The following is an 18,341-nucleotide window of genomic DNA, read 5'->3' on the forward strand; positions in this document are numbered from 1 at the left end:
AGCTCTCTGATTGGCTGCTGTGTTTGATTGACAGATTGAATCTGGCAGCTGATTGGCTGTCTACCCTAAAGTGCATTACACACCCCTGATGGTACCACTGGCTAAGACTCCACCTCAGATCATTGATTAATTATAAATTTAGAACAAATGATGGATGAAAGCAGGCAGGCCGGCCATTTTTTTCACGCTCATTGGACTTGTTTAATGCAATGCACCTTTGTATATTCACATGCATTCGCTTCATGCTGTAACCACTGTGCATAAAAATTTGGAAACATGGCATACAGTGTATCATTTGCTGTCTAAGTCATGTTTCCCATATTTTCCATTGCAAGATACAAGTCGGTTTGAGTGTTTGGGGCACATTTTAGCTAAAATCATCCTACGGGGCCTAACTGCTTATGCTAAAGCCTGCCTATTTTGAATGGCGTAGTGGTCACTGCAACCTCCAAAAAAATCAGGACTTACTACCCCAATAACCTGCTAACTCACCCCTGAAATACTTACTTATTCACACTATTTTGTTAATTTGACTTGTTTCTAATTTGAAATGCCCATTTTTGTGGGGCCAGAAAGGTGCGTCTTTAAAAGGCGATTTCTACGATACCCCACTTTTGCGCGTCGGGCCGCGACTTTTTCCGGAAACGCCGAAAAACCGCAATTTTCAGGAGAAACGAGACGTACATCCTCCCCCTCTGCCGCCCACCCACCCAACTGACAGCCAGCCAGCAGACAAGCACAGAGAGTTCCGTGGGTCTGTCTGTGATGTCATAAAGGGCCTGCTGATCAATGGCCAGCTCTCTGATTGGCTGCTGTGTTTGATTGACAGATTGAATCTGGCAGCTGATTGGCTGTCTACCCTAAAGTGCATTACACACCCCTGATGGTACCACTGGCTAAGTCTCCACCTCAGCTCATTGATTAATTATAAATTTAGAACAAATGATGGATGAAAGCAGGCAGGCCGGCCATTTTTTTTCACGCTCATTGGACTTGTTTAATGCAATGCACCTGTGTATATTCACATGCATTCGCTTCATGCTGTAACCACTGTGCATACAAATTTGGAAACATGGCATACAGTGTATCATTTGCTGTTTAAGTCATGTTTCCCATATTTTCCATTGCAAGATACAAGCCGGTTTGAGTGTTTGGGGCACATTTTAGCTAAAATCATCCTACGGGGCCTAACTGCTTATGCTAAAGCCTGCCTATTTTGAATGGCGTAGTGGTCACTGCAACCTCCAAAAAAATCAGGACTTACTACCCCAATAACCTGCTAACTCACCCCTGAAATACTTACTTATTCACACTTTTTTGTTCATTTGACTTGTTTCTAATTTGAAATGCCCATTTTTGTGGGGCCACAAAGGTGCGTCTTTAAAAGGCGATTTCTACGATACCCCACTTTTGCGCGTCGGACCGCGACTTTTTCCGGAAACGCCGAAAAACCGCAATTTTCAGGAGAAACGAGACGTACATCCTCCCCCTTTGCCGCCCACCCACCCAACTGACAGCCAGCCAGCAGACAAGCACAGAGAGTTCCGTGGGTCTGTCTGTGATGTCATAAAGGGCCTGCTGATCAATGGCCAGCTCTCTGATTGGCTGCTGTGTTTGATTGACAGATTGAATCTGGCAGCTGATTGGCTGTCTACCCTAAAGTGCATTACACACCCCTGATGGTACCACTGGCTAAGACTCCACCTCAGCTCATTGATTAATTATAAATTTAGAACAAATGATGGATGAAAGCAGGCAGGCCGGCCATTTTTTTCACGCTCATTGGACTTGTTTAATGCAATGCACCTTTGTATATTCACATGCATTCGCTTCATGCTGTAACCACTGTGCATAAAAATTTGGAAACATGGCATACAGTGTATCATTTGCTGTCTAAGTCATGTTTCCCATATTTTCCATTGCAAGATACAAGCCGGTTTGAGTGTTTGGGGCACATTTTAGCTAAAATCATCCTACGGGGCCTAACTGCTTATGCTAAAGCCTGCCTATTTTGAATGGCGTAGTGGTCACTGCAACCTCCAAAAAAATCAGGACTTACTACCCAAATAACCTGCTAACTCACCCCTGAAATACTTACTTATTCACACTATTTTGTTCATTTGACTTGTTTCTAATTTGAAATGCCCATTTTTGTGGGGCCAGAAAGGTGCGTCTTTAAAAGGCGATTTCTACGATACCCCACTTTTGCACGTCGGACCGCGACTTTTTCCGGAAACGCCGAAAAACCGCAATTTTCAGGAGAAACGAGACGTACATCCTCCCCCTCTGCCGCCTACCCACCCAACTGACAGCCAGCCAGCAGACAAGCACAGAGAGTTCCGTGGGTCTGTCTGTGATGTCATAAAGGGCCTGCTGATCAATGGCCAGCTCTCTGATTGGCTGCTGTGTTTGATTGACAGATTGAATCTGGCAGCTGATTGGCTGTCTACCCTAAAGTGCATTACACACCCCTGATGGTACCACTGGCTAAGTCTCCACCTCAGCTCATTGATTAATTATAAATTTAGAACAAATGATGGATGAAAGCAGGCAGGCCGGCCATTTTTTTCACGCTCATTGGACTTGTTTAATGCAATGCACCTGTGTATATTCACATGCATTCGCTTCATGCTGTAACCACTGTGCATACAAATTTGGAAACATGGCATACAGTGTATCATTTGCTGTCTAAGTCATGTTTCCCATATTTTCCATTGCAAGATACAAGCCGGTTTGAGTGTTTGGGGCACATTTTAGCTAAAATCATCCTACGGGGCCTAACTGCTTATGCTAAAGCCTGCCTATTTTGAATGGCGTAGTGGTCACTGCAACCTCCAAAAAAATCAGGACTTACTACCCCAATAACCTGCTAACTCACCCCTGAAATACTTACTTATTCACACTATTTTGTTCATTTGACTTGTTTCTAATTTGAAATGCCCATTTTCGTGGGGCCAGAAAGGTGCGTCTTTAAAAGGCGATTTCTACGATACCCCACTTTTGCGCGTCGGACCGCGACTTTTTCCGGAAACGCCGAAAAACCGCAATTTTCAGGAGAAACGAGACGTACATCCTCCCCCTCTGCCGCCCACCCACCCAACTGACAGCCAGCCAGCAGACAAGCACAGAGAGTTCCGTGGGTCTGTCTGTGATGTCATAAAGGGCCTGCTGATCAATGGCCAGCTCTCTGATTGGCTGCTGTGTTTGATTGACAGATTGAATCTGGCAGCTGATTGGCTGTCTACCCTAAAGTGCATTACACACCCCTGATGGTACCACTGGCTAAGACTCCACCTCAGCTCATTGATTAATTATAAATTTAGAACAAATGATGGATGAAAGCAGGCAGGCCGGCCATTTTTTTCACGCTCATTGGACTTGTTTAATGCAATGCACCTTTGTATATTCACATGCATTCGCTTCATGCTGTAACCACTGTGCATAAAAATTTGGAAACATGGCATACAGTGTATCATTTGCTGTCTAAGTCATGTTTCCCATATTTTCCATTGCAAGATACAAGCCGGTTTGAGTGTTTGGGGCATATTTTAGCTAAAATCATCCTACGGGGCCTAACTGCTTATGCTAAAGCCTGCCTATTTTGAATGGCGTAGTGGTCACTGCAACCTCCAAAAAAATCAGGACTTACTACCCCAATAACCTGCTAACTCACCCCTGAAATACTTACTTATTCACACTATTTTGTTCATTTGACTTGTTTCTAATTTGTAATGCCCATTTTTGTGGGGCCAGAAAGGTGCGTCTTTAAAAGGCGATTTCTACGATACCCCACTTTTGCGCGTCGGGCCGCGACTTTTTCCGGAAACGCCGAAAAACCGCAATTTTCAGGAGAAACGAGACGTACATCCTCCCCCTCTGCCGCCCACCCACCCAACTGACAGCCAGCCAGCAGACAAGCACAGAGAGTTCCGTGGGTCTGTCTGTGATGTCATAAAGGGCCTGCTGATCAATGGCCAGCTCTCTGATTGGCTGCTGTGTTTGATTGACAGATTGAATCTGGCAGCTGATTGGCTGTCTACCCTAAAGTGCATTACACACCCCTGATGGTACCACTGGCTAAGACTCCACCTCAGCTCATTGATTAATTATAAATTTAGAACAAATGATGGATGAAAGCAGGCAGGCCGGCCATTTTTTTCACGCTCATTGGACTTGTTTAATGCAATGCACCTTTGAATATTCACATGCATTCGCTTCATGCTGTAACCACTGTGCATAAAAATTTGGAAACATGGCATACAGTGTATCATTTGCTGTCAAAGTCATGTTTCCCATATTTTCCATTGCAAGATACAAGCCGGTTTGAGTATTTGGGGCACATTTTAGCTAAAATCATCCTACGGGGCCTAACTGCTTATGCTAAAGCCGGCCTATTTTGAATGGCGTAGTGGTCACTGCAACCTCCAAAAAAATCAGGACTTACTACCCCAATAACCTGCTAACTCACCCCTGAAATACTTACTTATTCACACTATTTTGTTCATTTGACTTGTTTCTAATTTGAAATGCCCATTTTCGTGGGGCCAGAAAGGTGCGACTTTAAAAGGCGATTTCTACGATACCCCACTTTTGCGCGTCGGACCGCGACTTTTTCCGGAAATGCCGAAAAACCGCAATTTTCAGGAGAAACGAGACGTACATCCTCCCCCTCTGCCGCCCACCCACCCAACTGACAGCCAGCCAGCAGACAAGCACAGAGAGTTCCGTGGGTCTGTCTGTGATGTCATAAAGGGCCTGCTGATCAATGGCCAGCTCTCTGATTGGCTGCTGTGTTTGATTGACAGATTAGGGTAGACAGCCAATCAGCTGCCAGATTCAAAGTGCATTACACACCCCTGATGGTACCACTGGCTAAGACTCCACCTCAGCTCATTGATTAATTATAAATTTAGAACAAATGATGGATGAAAGCAGGCAGGCCGGCCATTTTTTTTACGCTCATTGGACTTGTTTAATGCAATGCACCTGTGTATATTCACATGCATTCGCTTCATGCTGTAACCACTGTGCATACAAATTTGGAAACATGGCATACAGTGTATCATTTGCTGTCTAAGTCATGTTTCCCATATTTTCCATTGCAAGATACAAGCCGGTTTGAGTGTTTGGGGCACATTTTAGCTAAAATCATCCTACGGGGCCTAACTGCTTATGCTAAAGCCTGCCTATTTTGAATGGCGTAGTGTTCACTGCAACCTCCAAAAAAATCAGGACTTACTACCCCAATAACCTGCTAACTCACCCCTGAAATACTTACTTATTCACACTATTTTGTTCATTTGACTTGTTTCTAATTTGAAATGCCCATTTTTGTGGGGCCAGAAAGGTGCGTCTTTAAAAGGCGATTTCTACGATACCCCACTTTTGCGCGTCGGACCGCGACTTTTTCCGGAAACGCCGAAAAACCGCAATTTTCAGGAGAAACGAGACGTACATCCTCCCCCTCTGCCGCCCACCCACCCAACTGACAGCCAGCCAGCAGACAAGCACAGAGAGTTCCGTGGGTCTGTCTGTGATGTCATAAAGGGCCTGCTGATCAATGGCCAGCTCTCTGATTGGCTGCTGTGTTTGATTGACAGATTGAATCTGGCAGCTGATTGGCTGTCTACCCTAAAGTGCATTACACACCCCTGATGGTACCACTGGCTAAGACTCCACCTCAGATCATTGATTAATTATAAATTTAGAACAAATGATGGATGAAAGCAGGCAGGCCGGCCATTTTTTTCACGCTCATTGGACTTGTTTAATGCAATGCACCTTTGTATATTCACATGCATTCGCTTCATGCTGTAACCACTGTGCATAAAAATTTGGAAACATGGCATACAGTGTATCATTTGCTGTCTAAGTCATGTTTCCCATATTTTCCATTGCAAGATACAAGTCGGTTTGAGTGTTTGGGGCACATTTTAGCTAAAATCATCCTACGGGGCCTAACTGCTTATGCTAAAGCCTGCCTATTTTGAATGGCGTAGTGGTCACTGCAACCTCCAAAAAAATCAGGACTTACTACCCCAATAACCTGCTAACTCACCCCTGAAATACTTACTTATTCACACTATTTTGTTCATTTGACTTGTTTCTAATTTGAAATGCCCATTTTTGTGGGGCCAGAAAGGTGCGTCTTTAAAAGGCGATTTCTACGATACCCCACTTTTGCGCGTCGGGCCGCGACTTTTTCCGGAAACGCCGAAAAACCGCAATTTTCAGGAGAAACGAGACGTACATCCTCCCCCTCTGCCGCCCACCCACCCAACTGACAGCCAGCCAGCAGACAAGCACAGAGAGTTCCGTGGGTCTGTCTGTGATGTCATAAAGGGCCTGCTGATCAATGGCCAGCTCTCTGATTGGCTGCTGTGTTTGATTGACAGATTGAATCTGGCAGCTGATTGGCTGTCTACCCTAAAGTGCATTACACACCCCTGATGGTACCACTGGCTAAGTCTCCACCTCAGCTCATTGATTAATTATAAATTTAGAACAAATGATGGATGAAAGCAGGCAGGCCGGCCATTTTTTTTCACGCTCATTGGACTTGTTTAATGCAATGCACCTGTGTATATTCACATGCATTCGCTTCATGCTGTAACCACTGTGCATACAAATTTGGAAACATGGCATACAGTGTATCATTTGCTGTTTAAGTCATGTTTCCCATATTTTCCATTGCAAGATACAAGCCGGTTTGAGTGTTTGGGGCACATTTTAGCTAAAATCATCCTACGGGGCCTAACTGCTTATGCTAAAGCCTGCCTATTTTGAATGGCGTAGTGGTCACTGCAACCTCCAAAAAAATCAGGACTTACTACCCCAATAACCTGCTAACTCACCCCTGAAATACTTACTTATTCACACTTTTTTGTTCATTTGACTTGTTTCTAATTTGAAATGCCCATTTTTGTGGGGCCACAAAGGTGCGTCTTTAAAAGGCGATTTCTACGATACCCCACTTTTGCGCGTCGGACCGCGACTTTTTCCGGAAACGCCGAAAAACCGCAATTTTCAGGAGAAACGAGACGTACATCCTCCCCCTTTGCCGCCCACCCACCCAACTGACAGCCAGCCAGCAGACAAGCACAGAGAGTTCCGTGGGTCTGTCTGTGATGTCATAAAGGGCCTGCTGATCAATGGCCAGCTCTCTGATTGGCTGCTGTGTTTGATTGACAGATTGAATCTGGCAGCTGATTGGCTGTCTACCCTAAAGTGCATTACACACCCCTGATGGTACCACTGGCTAAGACTCCACCTCAGCTCATTGATTAATTATAAATTTAGAACAAATGATGGATGAAAGCAGGCAGGCCGGCCATTTTTTTCACGCTCATTGGACTTGTTTAATGCAATGCACCTTTGTATATTCACATGCATTCGCTTCATGCTGTAACCACTGTGCATAAAAATTTGGAAACATGGCATACAGTGTATCATTTGCTGTCTAAGTCATGTTTCCCATATTTTCCATTGCAAGATACAAGCCGGTTTGAGTGTTTGGGGCACATTTTAGCTAAAATCATCCTACGGGGCCTAACTGCTTATGCTAAAGCCTGCCTATTTTGAATGGCGTAGTGGTCACTGCAACCTCCAAAAAAATCAGGACTTACTACCCAAATAACCTGCTAACTCACCCCTGAAATACTTACTTATTCACACTATTTTGTTCATTTGACTTGTTTCTAATTTGAAATGCCCATTTTTGTGGGGCCAGAAAGGTGCGTCTTTAACCCCTTCATGACAGAGCCAGTTTGTGCCTTCATGACAGAGCCCTTTTTTTCAAATCTGACATGTCTCACTTAAGTGGGGATAACTTTTTTTTGCTTTTACTTATCCCAGTGATTTTGAGATTGTTTTCTCGTGACACATTGTACTTCAAGTTAGTGGTAAATTTGGGTCGATACAGTCTGTGTTTTTTTGTGAAAAATACCAAAATATCGTGAAAAAATGGAAAATTTAGCAATTTGCAAAATGTTAAATTTTCTGCTTGTGAGACAAATAATCATACCACTCAAAATAGTTAATAACTAACATAGACCATATGTCTACTTTATGTTTCCATCATTATTTCAACTTCCTTTTAATTTTTTTGGACACTAGGAGGCTTCAGATATGACTAGCAAATTCTCAAATTTTCAAGAAAATTTCAAACACTGATTTTTTTAGGGATCAGTTCAGTTCTGATGTGACTTTGAGGGACTTGTATGTGAGACACCCCCATAAATGATGCCATTTCAAAAACTGCACCCCTCACAGTATTCAAAACAGCATTTTGGAAGTTTGTTAACCCTTTAGGTGTTTCACAGGAATTAAAATAAAGTGTAGGTGAAATTTCAAAATTTCTTTTTTTTTGCAGAGTTTCAATTTTAATACATTTTTCTAACGAATACAGTAGATTTTACTAGAGAAATGTGACTAAAAATTGATTCCCCCAATTCTTTTGTTTTCAAAAATATCCTATATGTGGCCCTAGTGTGCACTTTGACCAAACCACAGGCTTCATAATAGAAGGAGCACCTACTTGATTTTGGAGCCTCCTTTTTATGAGATTTTTTTTTAGGCACCATGTAGGTTTCTAGGCACCATAAGTGCTAAAAGTTAGGAACCTCCCCCACAAGTCACCCCATTTTGCAATCTACACCCCTCAGGGAATTCATCTAGGGGTAGAGTGTACATTTCAAACCCCCAGGGGTTTCACCAATTTTGGTACAACTGGGATGTGAAAATGGAAAATTACATTTTTTTACACAAACATGCAGTTCTGGCTCAAAATTTTTCATTTTCACAAGGTATGAAAAAGAAAAAGCACCCCAAAATCTGTGCCCCAATTTCTCCCGAGTACGGCAATGCCTCACATGTGACCAAAAAATACCAGTTGGGTGCATGGCAGGACTCAGAAGGGAAGGAGTGTTTTTTGGATTTTGCAGCACAGATTTTGGTGGAATGAATGGTGGGTGCTATGTTGCACCAATACAGTGGAACCCCCCCACAAGTCACCCCATTTAGCAAAGTACACCCCTCAGGGAATTCATCTAGGGGTATAGTGTACATTTCAAACCCCCAGGGGTTTCACCAATTTTGGTACAGCTGGGCTGTGAAAATGAAAAATTACATTTTTTTACACAAACATGCACTTCTGGCTCAAGATTTTTCATTTTCACAAGGAATGAAGGAGACAAAGCACCCCAAAGTCTGTGCCCCAATTTCTCCCGAGTATGGCAATGCCTCACATGTGACCAAAAAATACCAGTTGGGCGCATGGCAGGACTCAGAAGGGAAGGAGTGATTTTTGGATTTTGCAGCTCAGATTCTGGTGGAATTTTGGTGGGTGCTATGTCGCATTAGCAAGACCCCCCAAGCACCAATACAGTGGAACCCCCCCACAAGTCACCCCATTTTGCAAAGTACACCCCTCAGGGAATTCATCTAGGGGTATAGTGTACATTTCAAACCCCCAGGGGTTTCACCAATTTTGGTACAACTGGGCTGTGAAAATGAAAAATTACATTTTTTTACACAAAAATGCAGTTCTGGCTCAAAATTTTTCATTTTCAGAAGGTATGAAGGAGAAAAAGCACCCCAAAATCTGTGCCCCAATTTCTCCCGAGTACGGCAATGCCTCACATGTGACCAAAAAATACCAGTTGGGTGCATGGCAGGACTCAGAAGGGAAGGAGTGTTTTTTGGATTTTGCAGCACAGATTTTGGTGGAATGAATGGTGGGTGCTATGTCGCATTAGCAAGACCCCCCAAGCACCAATACAGTGGAACCCCCCCACAAGTCACCCCATTTTGCAAAGTACACCCCTCAGGGAATTCATCTAGGGGTATAGTGTACATTTCAAACCCCCAGGGGTTTCACCAATTTTGATACAAGTGGGCAGTGAAAATGAAAAATTACATTTTTTTACACAAAAATGCAGTTCTGGCTCAAAATTTTTCATTTTCAGAAGGTATGAAGGAGAAAAAGCACCCCAAAATCTGTGCCCCAATTTCTCCCGAGTACGGCAATGCCTCACATGTGACCAAAAAATACCAGTTGGGTGCATAGCAGGACTCAGAAGGTAAGGAGTGATTTTTGGATTTTGCAGCTCAGATTCTGGTGGAATTTTGGTGGGTGCTATGTCGCATTAGCAAGACCCCCCAAGCACCAATACAGTGGAACCCCCCCACAAGTCACCCTATTTTGCAAATTACACCCCTCAGGGAATTCATCTAGGGGTATAGTGTACATTTCAAACCCCCAGGGGTTTCACCAATTTTGATACAAGTGGGCAGTGAAAATGAAAAATTACATTTTTTTACACAAAAATGCAGTTCTGGCTCAAAATTTTTCATTTTCAGAAGGTATGAAGGAGAAAAAGCACCCCAAAATCTGTGCCCCAATTTCTCCCGAGTACGGCAATGCCTCACATGTGACCAAAAAATACCAGTTGGGTGCATGGCAGGACTCAGAAGGGAAGGAGTGTTTTTTGGATTTTGCAGCACAGATTTTGGTGGAATGAATGGTGGGTGCTATGTTGCACCAATACAGTGGAACCCCCCCACAAGTCACCCCATTTAGCAAAGTACACCCCTCAGGGAATTCATCTAGGGGTATAGTGTACATTTCAAACCCCCAGGGGTTTCACCAATTTTGGTACAACTGGGCTGTGAAAATGAAAAATTACATTTTTTTACACAAAAATGTACTTCTGGCTCAAAATTTTTCATTTTCACAAGGAATGAAGGAGACAAAGCACCCCAAAATCTGTGCCCCAATTTCTCCCGAGTACGGCAATGCCTCACATGTGACCAAAAAATACCAGTTGGGTGCATGGCAGGACTCAGAAGGGAAGGAGTGTTTTTTGGATTTTGCAGCACAGATTTTGGTGGAATGAATGGTGGGTGCTATGTCGCATTAGCAAGACCCCCCAAGCACCAATACAGTGGAACCCCCCCACAAGTCACCCCATTTTGCAAAGTACACCCCTCAGGGAATTCATCTAGGGGTATAGTGTACATTTCAAACCCCCAGGGGTTTCACCAATTTTGATACAAGTGGGCAGTGAAAATGAAAAATTACATTTTTTTACACAAAAATGCAGTTCTGGCTCAAAATTTTTCATTTTCAGAAGGTATGAAGGAGAAAAAGCACCCCAAAATCTGTGCCCCAATTTCTCCCGAGGACGGCAATGCCTCACATGTGACCAAAAAATACCAGTTGGGTGCATGGCAGGACTCAGAAGGGAAGGAGTGATTTTTGGATTTTGCAGCTCAGATTCTGGTGGAATTTTGGTGGGTGCTATGTCGCATTAGCAAGACCCCCCAAGCACCAATACAGTGGAACCCCCCCACAAGTCACCCCATTTTGCAAAGTACACCCCTCAGGGAATTCATCTAGGGGTATAGTGTACATTTCAAACCCCCAGGGGTTTCACCAATTTTGATACAAGTGGGCAGTGAAAATGAAAAATTACATTTTTTTACACAAAAATGCAGTTCTGGCTCAAAATTTTTCATTTTCACAAGGAATGAAGGAGACAAAGCACCCCAAAGTCTGTGCCCCAATTTCTCCCGAGTACGGCAATGCCTCACATGTGACCAAAAAATACCAGTTGGGCGCATGGCAGGACTCAGAAGGGAAGGAGTGATTTTTGGATTTGGCAGCACAGATTTTGGTGGAATGAATGGTGGGTGCTATGTTGCATTACCAATACAGTGGAACCCCCCCACAAGTCACCCCATTTTGCAAACTACACCCCTCAGGGAATTCATCTAGGGGTATAGTGTACATTTCAAACCCCCAGGGGTTTCACCAATTTTGATACAAGTGGGCAGTGAAAATGAAAAATTACATTTTTTTACACAAAAATGCAGTTCTGGCTCAAAATTTTTCATTTTCACAAGGAATGAAGGAGACAAAGCACCCCAAAATATGTGCCCCAATTTCTCCCGAGGACGGCAATGCCTCACATGTGACCAAAAAATACCAGTTGGGCGCATGGCAGGACTCAGAAGGGAAGGAGTGATTTTTGGATTTGGCAGCACAGATTTTGGTGGAATGAATGGTGGGTGCTATGTTGCATTACCAATACAGTGGAACCCCCCCACAAGTCACCCCATTTTGCAAACTACACCCCTCAGGGAATTCATCTAGGGGTATAGTGTACATTTCAAACCCCCAGGGGTTTCACCAATTTTGGTACAACTGGGCTGTGAAAATGAAAAATTACATTTTTTTACACAAAAATGTACTTCTGGCTCAAAATTTTTCATTTTCACAAGGAATGAAGGAGACAAAGCACCCCAAAATCTGTGCCCCCATTTCTCCAGAGTACGGCAATGCCTCACATGTGACCAAAAAATACCAGTTGGGTGCATGGCAGGACTCAGAAGGGAAGGAGTGATTTTTGGATTTTGCAGCTCAGATTCTGGTGGAATGAATGGTGGGTGCTATGTGGCATTAGCAAGACCCCCGATGCACGGTGAAATGATGAACCTAATAATCCATCGATGTGTGGTATATTTTGAAACACTCCTTTATACATAGGCCGGGTTTGTCGGGGCAAGTTTCACAGTGGAAAATAGTTTCCTTTCTTATTCCCTTTTTATAGCAAACTTTGCACCTTTTTTGTGTCCTGCCCTTTCTTGCAGTGGAGGGGATTTCGTTGGGAAAATGCTGCCCTGGTACAATACGGGGCCCAGTACTAGAAGTACTGGGGCCCTCTGCCTGATGGTTCCCAAATATTAGGCCCTTTATGACTTCCTCTTGAAAGTGCATAAATGTCCCCCTCTGGCCGGTAGAACGGAATAGCACGTAAGCGTTATACAGTGCCATCTGGATGATATACACGGCCAGCTTCTTGTACCAGATATTTGTTTTCCGCAGGGCACTGTACGGCTTCAGTACCTGATCTGAAAGATCCACTCCGCCCATGTACTTATTGTAATCTAGGATACAATTTGGTTTTGAGGTGTGGGTACTGGTACCTCGTACAGGGATGGAGGTGGTACTGTCTCCATGAATTGTTGTCAGTATAAGGACATCCCTCTTGTCCTTATATTTGACCAACAACATATTTTCGGTGCATATTCCCCTGCTTTCACCCCTTCTCATTACTTGGGCAATGTGCGTTTTGGGGAGGCCTCTTTGGTTCTTGCGCACAGTACCGCAAGCTGCTGTACCTCTTGAACCAAGGGCCTTAAACAGGGGGATGCTGGTGTAAAAGTTATCCACATAGAGGTGATAACCCTTATCCAGGAAGGGGTGCATTAAATCCCAGACAATTTTGCCACTAACACCTACGAGGGAGGGGGGGCATTCTGGCGGTTCAATTCTTGAATCCTTCCCTTCATATACCCTAAACTTGTGGGTGTACCCTGTGGTGCTTTCACACAGCTTATACATTTTTATGCCATACCTTGCCCTCTTACTGGGAAGGTACTGGCGGAATTTAACCCTTCCTTTAAAATGTATAAGGGACTCGTCAATACAAATAAATTTTTCAGGGATGTATAGCTCTGCAAATTTGGCACTGAAATGATCAATGACCGGCCTGACTTTGAATAGCCGGTCAAAGGTGGGATCATCTCTGGGTGGGCACTGTGCATTATCGGTGTAATGTATAAATTTATGGATTGCCTCAAAACGAGTCCGAGTCATGGCCATACGGTAAAATGGGGTGCTGTACAGAACATCTGTACTCCAATATTGCCTAATTTGTGGCTTTTTTACTATGCCCATATGAAACACCAGACCCCAAAACGTCATCATCTCTACTGCATCTACAGGGGTCCACCTAGCAAATGATGACGTGGGGTTTTGAGCAATAAACTGCTGGGCATATAAATTAGTTTGGTCCACCATTAAATTTATAAAATCATCAGAGAAAAATAATTTGAAAAAGTCAATTTCTCTGAGACCTGTGGAATCAAATTGGATTCCTGGCATGGCCAAAAACTCAGGAACCTGGGGCTCAAAATTGTCTGGTGGTGGGGTCCATACGAGATCAATTATTGGGGGGGGGTCTCAGCTGCTCTACGGGGGCGTCTTTGAGGGGGTCCCTCATCACCAGAGGAGGAAGAGGAGCTTAAGACGAATCCTTCAAATTCCCCGCTTGCCTCACTGGCTGTGTCAGAATCAGAGGCAAGCATGGCATATGCCTCCTCCACTGAATACATTCTTCTGGATGACTGGGATGACATTTGGGAGGACATTTGGGAGGACATTTGGGATGCCATTTTTATTTTTGTGTTACTGGTAGTGAAATGTTTCAACACGTGTATAGTGTAGGGGGGGGTACAAACTTTATTTCAACCCGGGGGGTATGTAGTGTGTATGTAGTGCAGAACAAAAACAATACTTTATACAAAAAAAAAAAATGAAGGGGTTAAAAAAAAAAAAAATTGAAGGGGTTAAAAAAAAAAAAAATGAAGGGGTTAAAAAAAAAAAAAAAGGTCCTGCACCAAAAATTGAGCACAGATGTTGGTCAGTAACGTCTGTCACTGAACAGCGCTCAAAGGCAACAGGAATCTGATCAAAAAAAAAAAAAAAATTGATCAACCCTGTGCCGAAAAAGCTGATCAGTGATGTACGTCACTGATCGGCGCACAGTGGCCACAGGACACCCACAAAATCAGTGTGTGTAAAAAAAAAATTAAAAAAAGACCCCACAGCACTCACGAAAAAAAAAAAAAGGTGATCAGTGATGCGACACTGATTACCAGTGAGGGACAGCAGGTGCACAACCTTTGGTGCAACTGACAGTGCAACTGGCAGCAACTGACAGGTATATATATAAAAAAAAAACCTCTGCGCCCCCAAAAAGTTGCTGATCAGCACAGATATACTGATCAGCACAAAAGGGGGGGTAGCAGACACAAAATATACACTCTCTATCACTCTCTGTCACTATCTCTCTCAAACTCTCTATCTCTCACTATCTCTCACTATCTATCACTCTAGGACACTGCAGCAGCAGCACTGACAGTTATATGTATAAAAAAAACTGCACCCCCAAAAAGGGGGGGTAGCAGACACAAAATATACACTCTCTATCACTCTCTGTCACTATCTCTCTCTATCTCTCTATCTCTCACTATCTATCACTATCTATCACTCTATGACACTGCAGCAGCAGCACTGACAGTTATATATATAAAATAAAACCCCTGCACCCCCAAAAAGGGGGGGTAGCAGACACAAATCTCTCTATCTCTCACTATCTATTACTATCTATCACTATCTCTCACTATCTATCACTATCTATCACTATGACACTGCAGCAGCAGCGACAGTTATTTATATATAAAAAACCCCTGCACCCCCAAAAAGGGGGGGTAGCAGACACAAAATATAGCTCTCTCTGTCACTATCTCTCTATCTCTCTCTATCTCTCTCTCTATCTCTCTATCTCTCTATCACACTGCAGCAGCAGCAGGAAGTCTCAGGAAGTCAGATCCAGGAAGCGTCCAGCACGCTACAAGCAGTGAGCAGGTGATCAGGTAAGGTATTTGCAAGGATCAGGTAAGTATTAGCAAGGATCAGGTCGGTATTCACGGCAGACAGGCACGGTGACCGTTCTGCACGCTATTCCAGACCGGAATGGCGTCTGCAGCGCAGTCACCGTTAGTTTAAATGTCGCGCCTTGGCTGTGATTGGTCCGTGGGTCCCACGGACCAATCACAGCCTTGGGGGCAGGTGGGGTGAGGGTGGGGTGAGGTGTCATCGTCACCGATGACCCCCTCATGCCCCCTGACGCCCGGCGGTGATTGACACCTGTGTTACCAAGCGTCTGATTCGCTGGTAACACAGGAAAACGCTGTGAATGGCTGTTCACACTGAACAGCCAATCACAGCGATCGCCGACGGGGGGGCGACATCGCAGCCCCCCCTGGGCATGCAGGGACATGTCTGCTGTCAGGGACAGCAGACATCGTCCCTCTGTCACTGCGTCTCGAGACGCAGTGACAGTTTAAAGTCATGACGTATATATACGTCATGTGTCGGGAAGTACTTCCCGGCCATGACGTATATATACGTCAAATGTCGTGAAGGGGTTAAAAGGCGATTTCTACGATACCCCACTTTTGCGCGTCGGACCGCGACTTTTTCCGGAAACGCCGAAAAACCGCAATTTTCAGGAGAAACGAGACGTACATCCTCCCCCTCTGCCGCCCACCCACCCAACTGACAGCCAGCCAGCAGACAAGCACAGAGAGTTCCGTGGGTCTGTCTGTGATGTCATAAAGGGCCTGCTGATCAATGGCCAGCTCTATGATTGGCTGCTGTGTTTGATTGACAGATTGAATCTGGCAGCTGATTGGCTGTCTACCCTAAAGTGCATTACACACCCCTGATGGTACCACTGGCTAAGACTCCACCTCAGCTCATTGATTAATTATAAATTTAGAACAAATGATGGATGAAAGCAGGCAGGCCGGCCATTTTTTTCACGCTCATTGGACTTGTTTAATGCAATGCACCTTTGTATATTCACATGCATTCGCTTCATGCTGTAACCACTGTGCATAAAAATTTGGAAACATGGCATACAGTGTATCATTTGCTGTCTAAGTCATGTTTCCCATATTTTCCATTGCAAGATACAAGTCGGTTTGAGTGTTTGGGGCACATTTTAGCTAAAATCATCCTACGGGGCCTAACTGCTTATGCTAAAGCCTGCCTATTTTGAATGGCGTAGTGGTCACTGCAACCTCCAAAAAAATCAGGACTTACTACCCCAATAACCTGCTAACTCACCCCTGAAATACTTACTTATTCACACTTTTTTGTTCATTTGACTTGTTTCTAATTTGAAATGCCCATTTTTGTGGGGCGAGAAAGGTGCGTCTTTAAAAGTCGATTTCTACGATACCCCACTTTTGCGCGTCGGGCCGCGACTTTTTCCGGAAACGCCGAAAAACCGCAATTTTCAGGAGAAACGAGACGTACATCCTCCCCCTCTGCCGCCCACCCACCCAACTGACAGCCAGCCAGCAGACAAGCACAGAGAGTTCCGTGGGTCTGTCTGTGATGTCATAAAGGGCCTGCTGATCAATGGCCAGCTCTCTGATTGGCTGCTGTGTTTGATTGACAGATTGAATCTGGCAGCTGATTGGCTGTCTACCCTAAAGTGCATTACACACCCCTGATGGTACCACTGGCTAAGACTCCACCTCAGCTCATTGATTAATTATAAATTTAGAACAAATGATGGATGAAAGCAGGCAGGCCGGCCATTTTTTTCACGCTCATTGGACTTGTTTAATGCAATGCACCTTTGAATATTCACATGCATTCGCTTCATTATAGTAACCACTGTGCATAAAAATTTGGAAACATGGCATACAGTGTATCATTTGCTGTCTAAGTCATGTTTCCCATATTTTCCATTGCAAGATACAAGCCGGTTTGAGTATTTGGGGCACATTTTAGCTAAAATCATCCTACGGGGCCTAACTGCTTATGCTAAAGCCGGCCTATTTTGAATGGCGTAGTGGTCACTGCAACCTCCAAAAAAATCAGGACTTACTACCCCAATAACCTGCTAACTCACCCCTGAAATACTTACTTATTCACACTATTTTGTTCATTTGACTTGTTTCTAATTTGAAATGCCCATTTTTGTGGGGCCAGAAAGGTGCGTCTTTAAAAGGCGATTTCTACGATACCCCACTTTTGCGCGTCGGACCGCGACTTTTTCCGGAAACGCCGAAAAACCGCAATTTTCAGGAGAAACGAGACGTACATCCTCCCCCTCTGCCGCCCACCCACCCAACTGACAGCCAGCCAGCAGACAAGCACAGAGAGTTCCGTGGGTCTGTCTGTGATGTCATAAAGGGCCTGCTGATCAATGGCCAGCTCTCTGATTGGCTGCTGTGTTTGATTGACAGATTGAATCTGGCAGCTGATTGGCTGTCTACCCTAAAGTGCATTACACACCCCTGATGGTACCACTGCCTAAGACTCCACCTCAGCTCATTGATTAATTATAAATTTAGAACAAATGATGGATGAAAGCAGGCAGGCCGGCCATTTTTTTCACGCTCATTGGACTTGTTTAATGCAATGCACCTTTGTATATTCACATGCATTCGCTTCATGCTGTAACCACTGTGCATAAAAATTTGGAAACATGGCATACAGTGTATCATTTGCTGTCTAAGTCATGTTTCCCATATTTTCCATTGCAAGATACAAGCCGGTTTGAGTGTTAGGGGCACATTTTAGCTAAAATCATCCTACGGGGCCTAACTGCTTATGCTAAAGCCTGCCTATTTTGAATGGCGTAGTGGTCACTGCAACCTCCAAAAAAATCAGGACTTACTACCCCAATAACCTG

This window comes from Crinia signifera, chromosome 2 (assembly GCF_055691185.1).
Source record: "Crinia signifera chromosome 2, ASM5569118v1, whole genome shotgun sequence".
In the NCBI taxonomy this organism is placed as follows: Eukaryota; Metazoa; Chordata; class Amphibia; order Anura; family Myobatrachidae; genus Crinia; species Crinia signifera.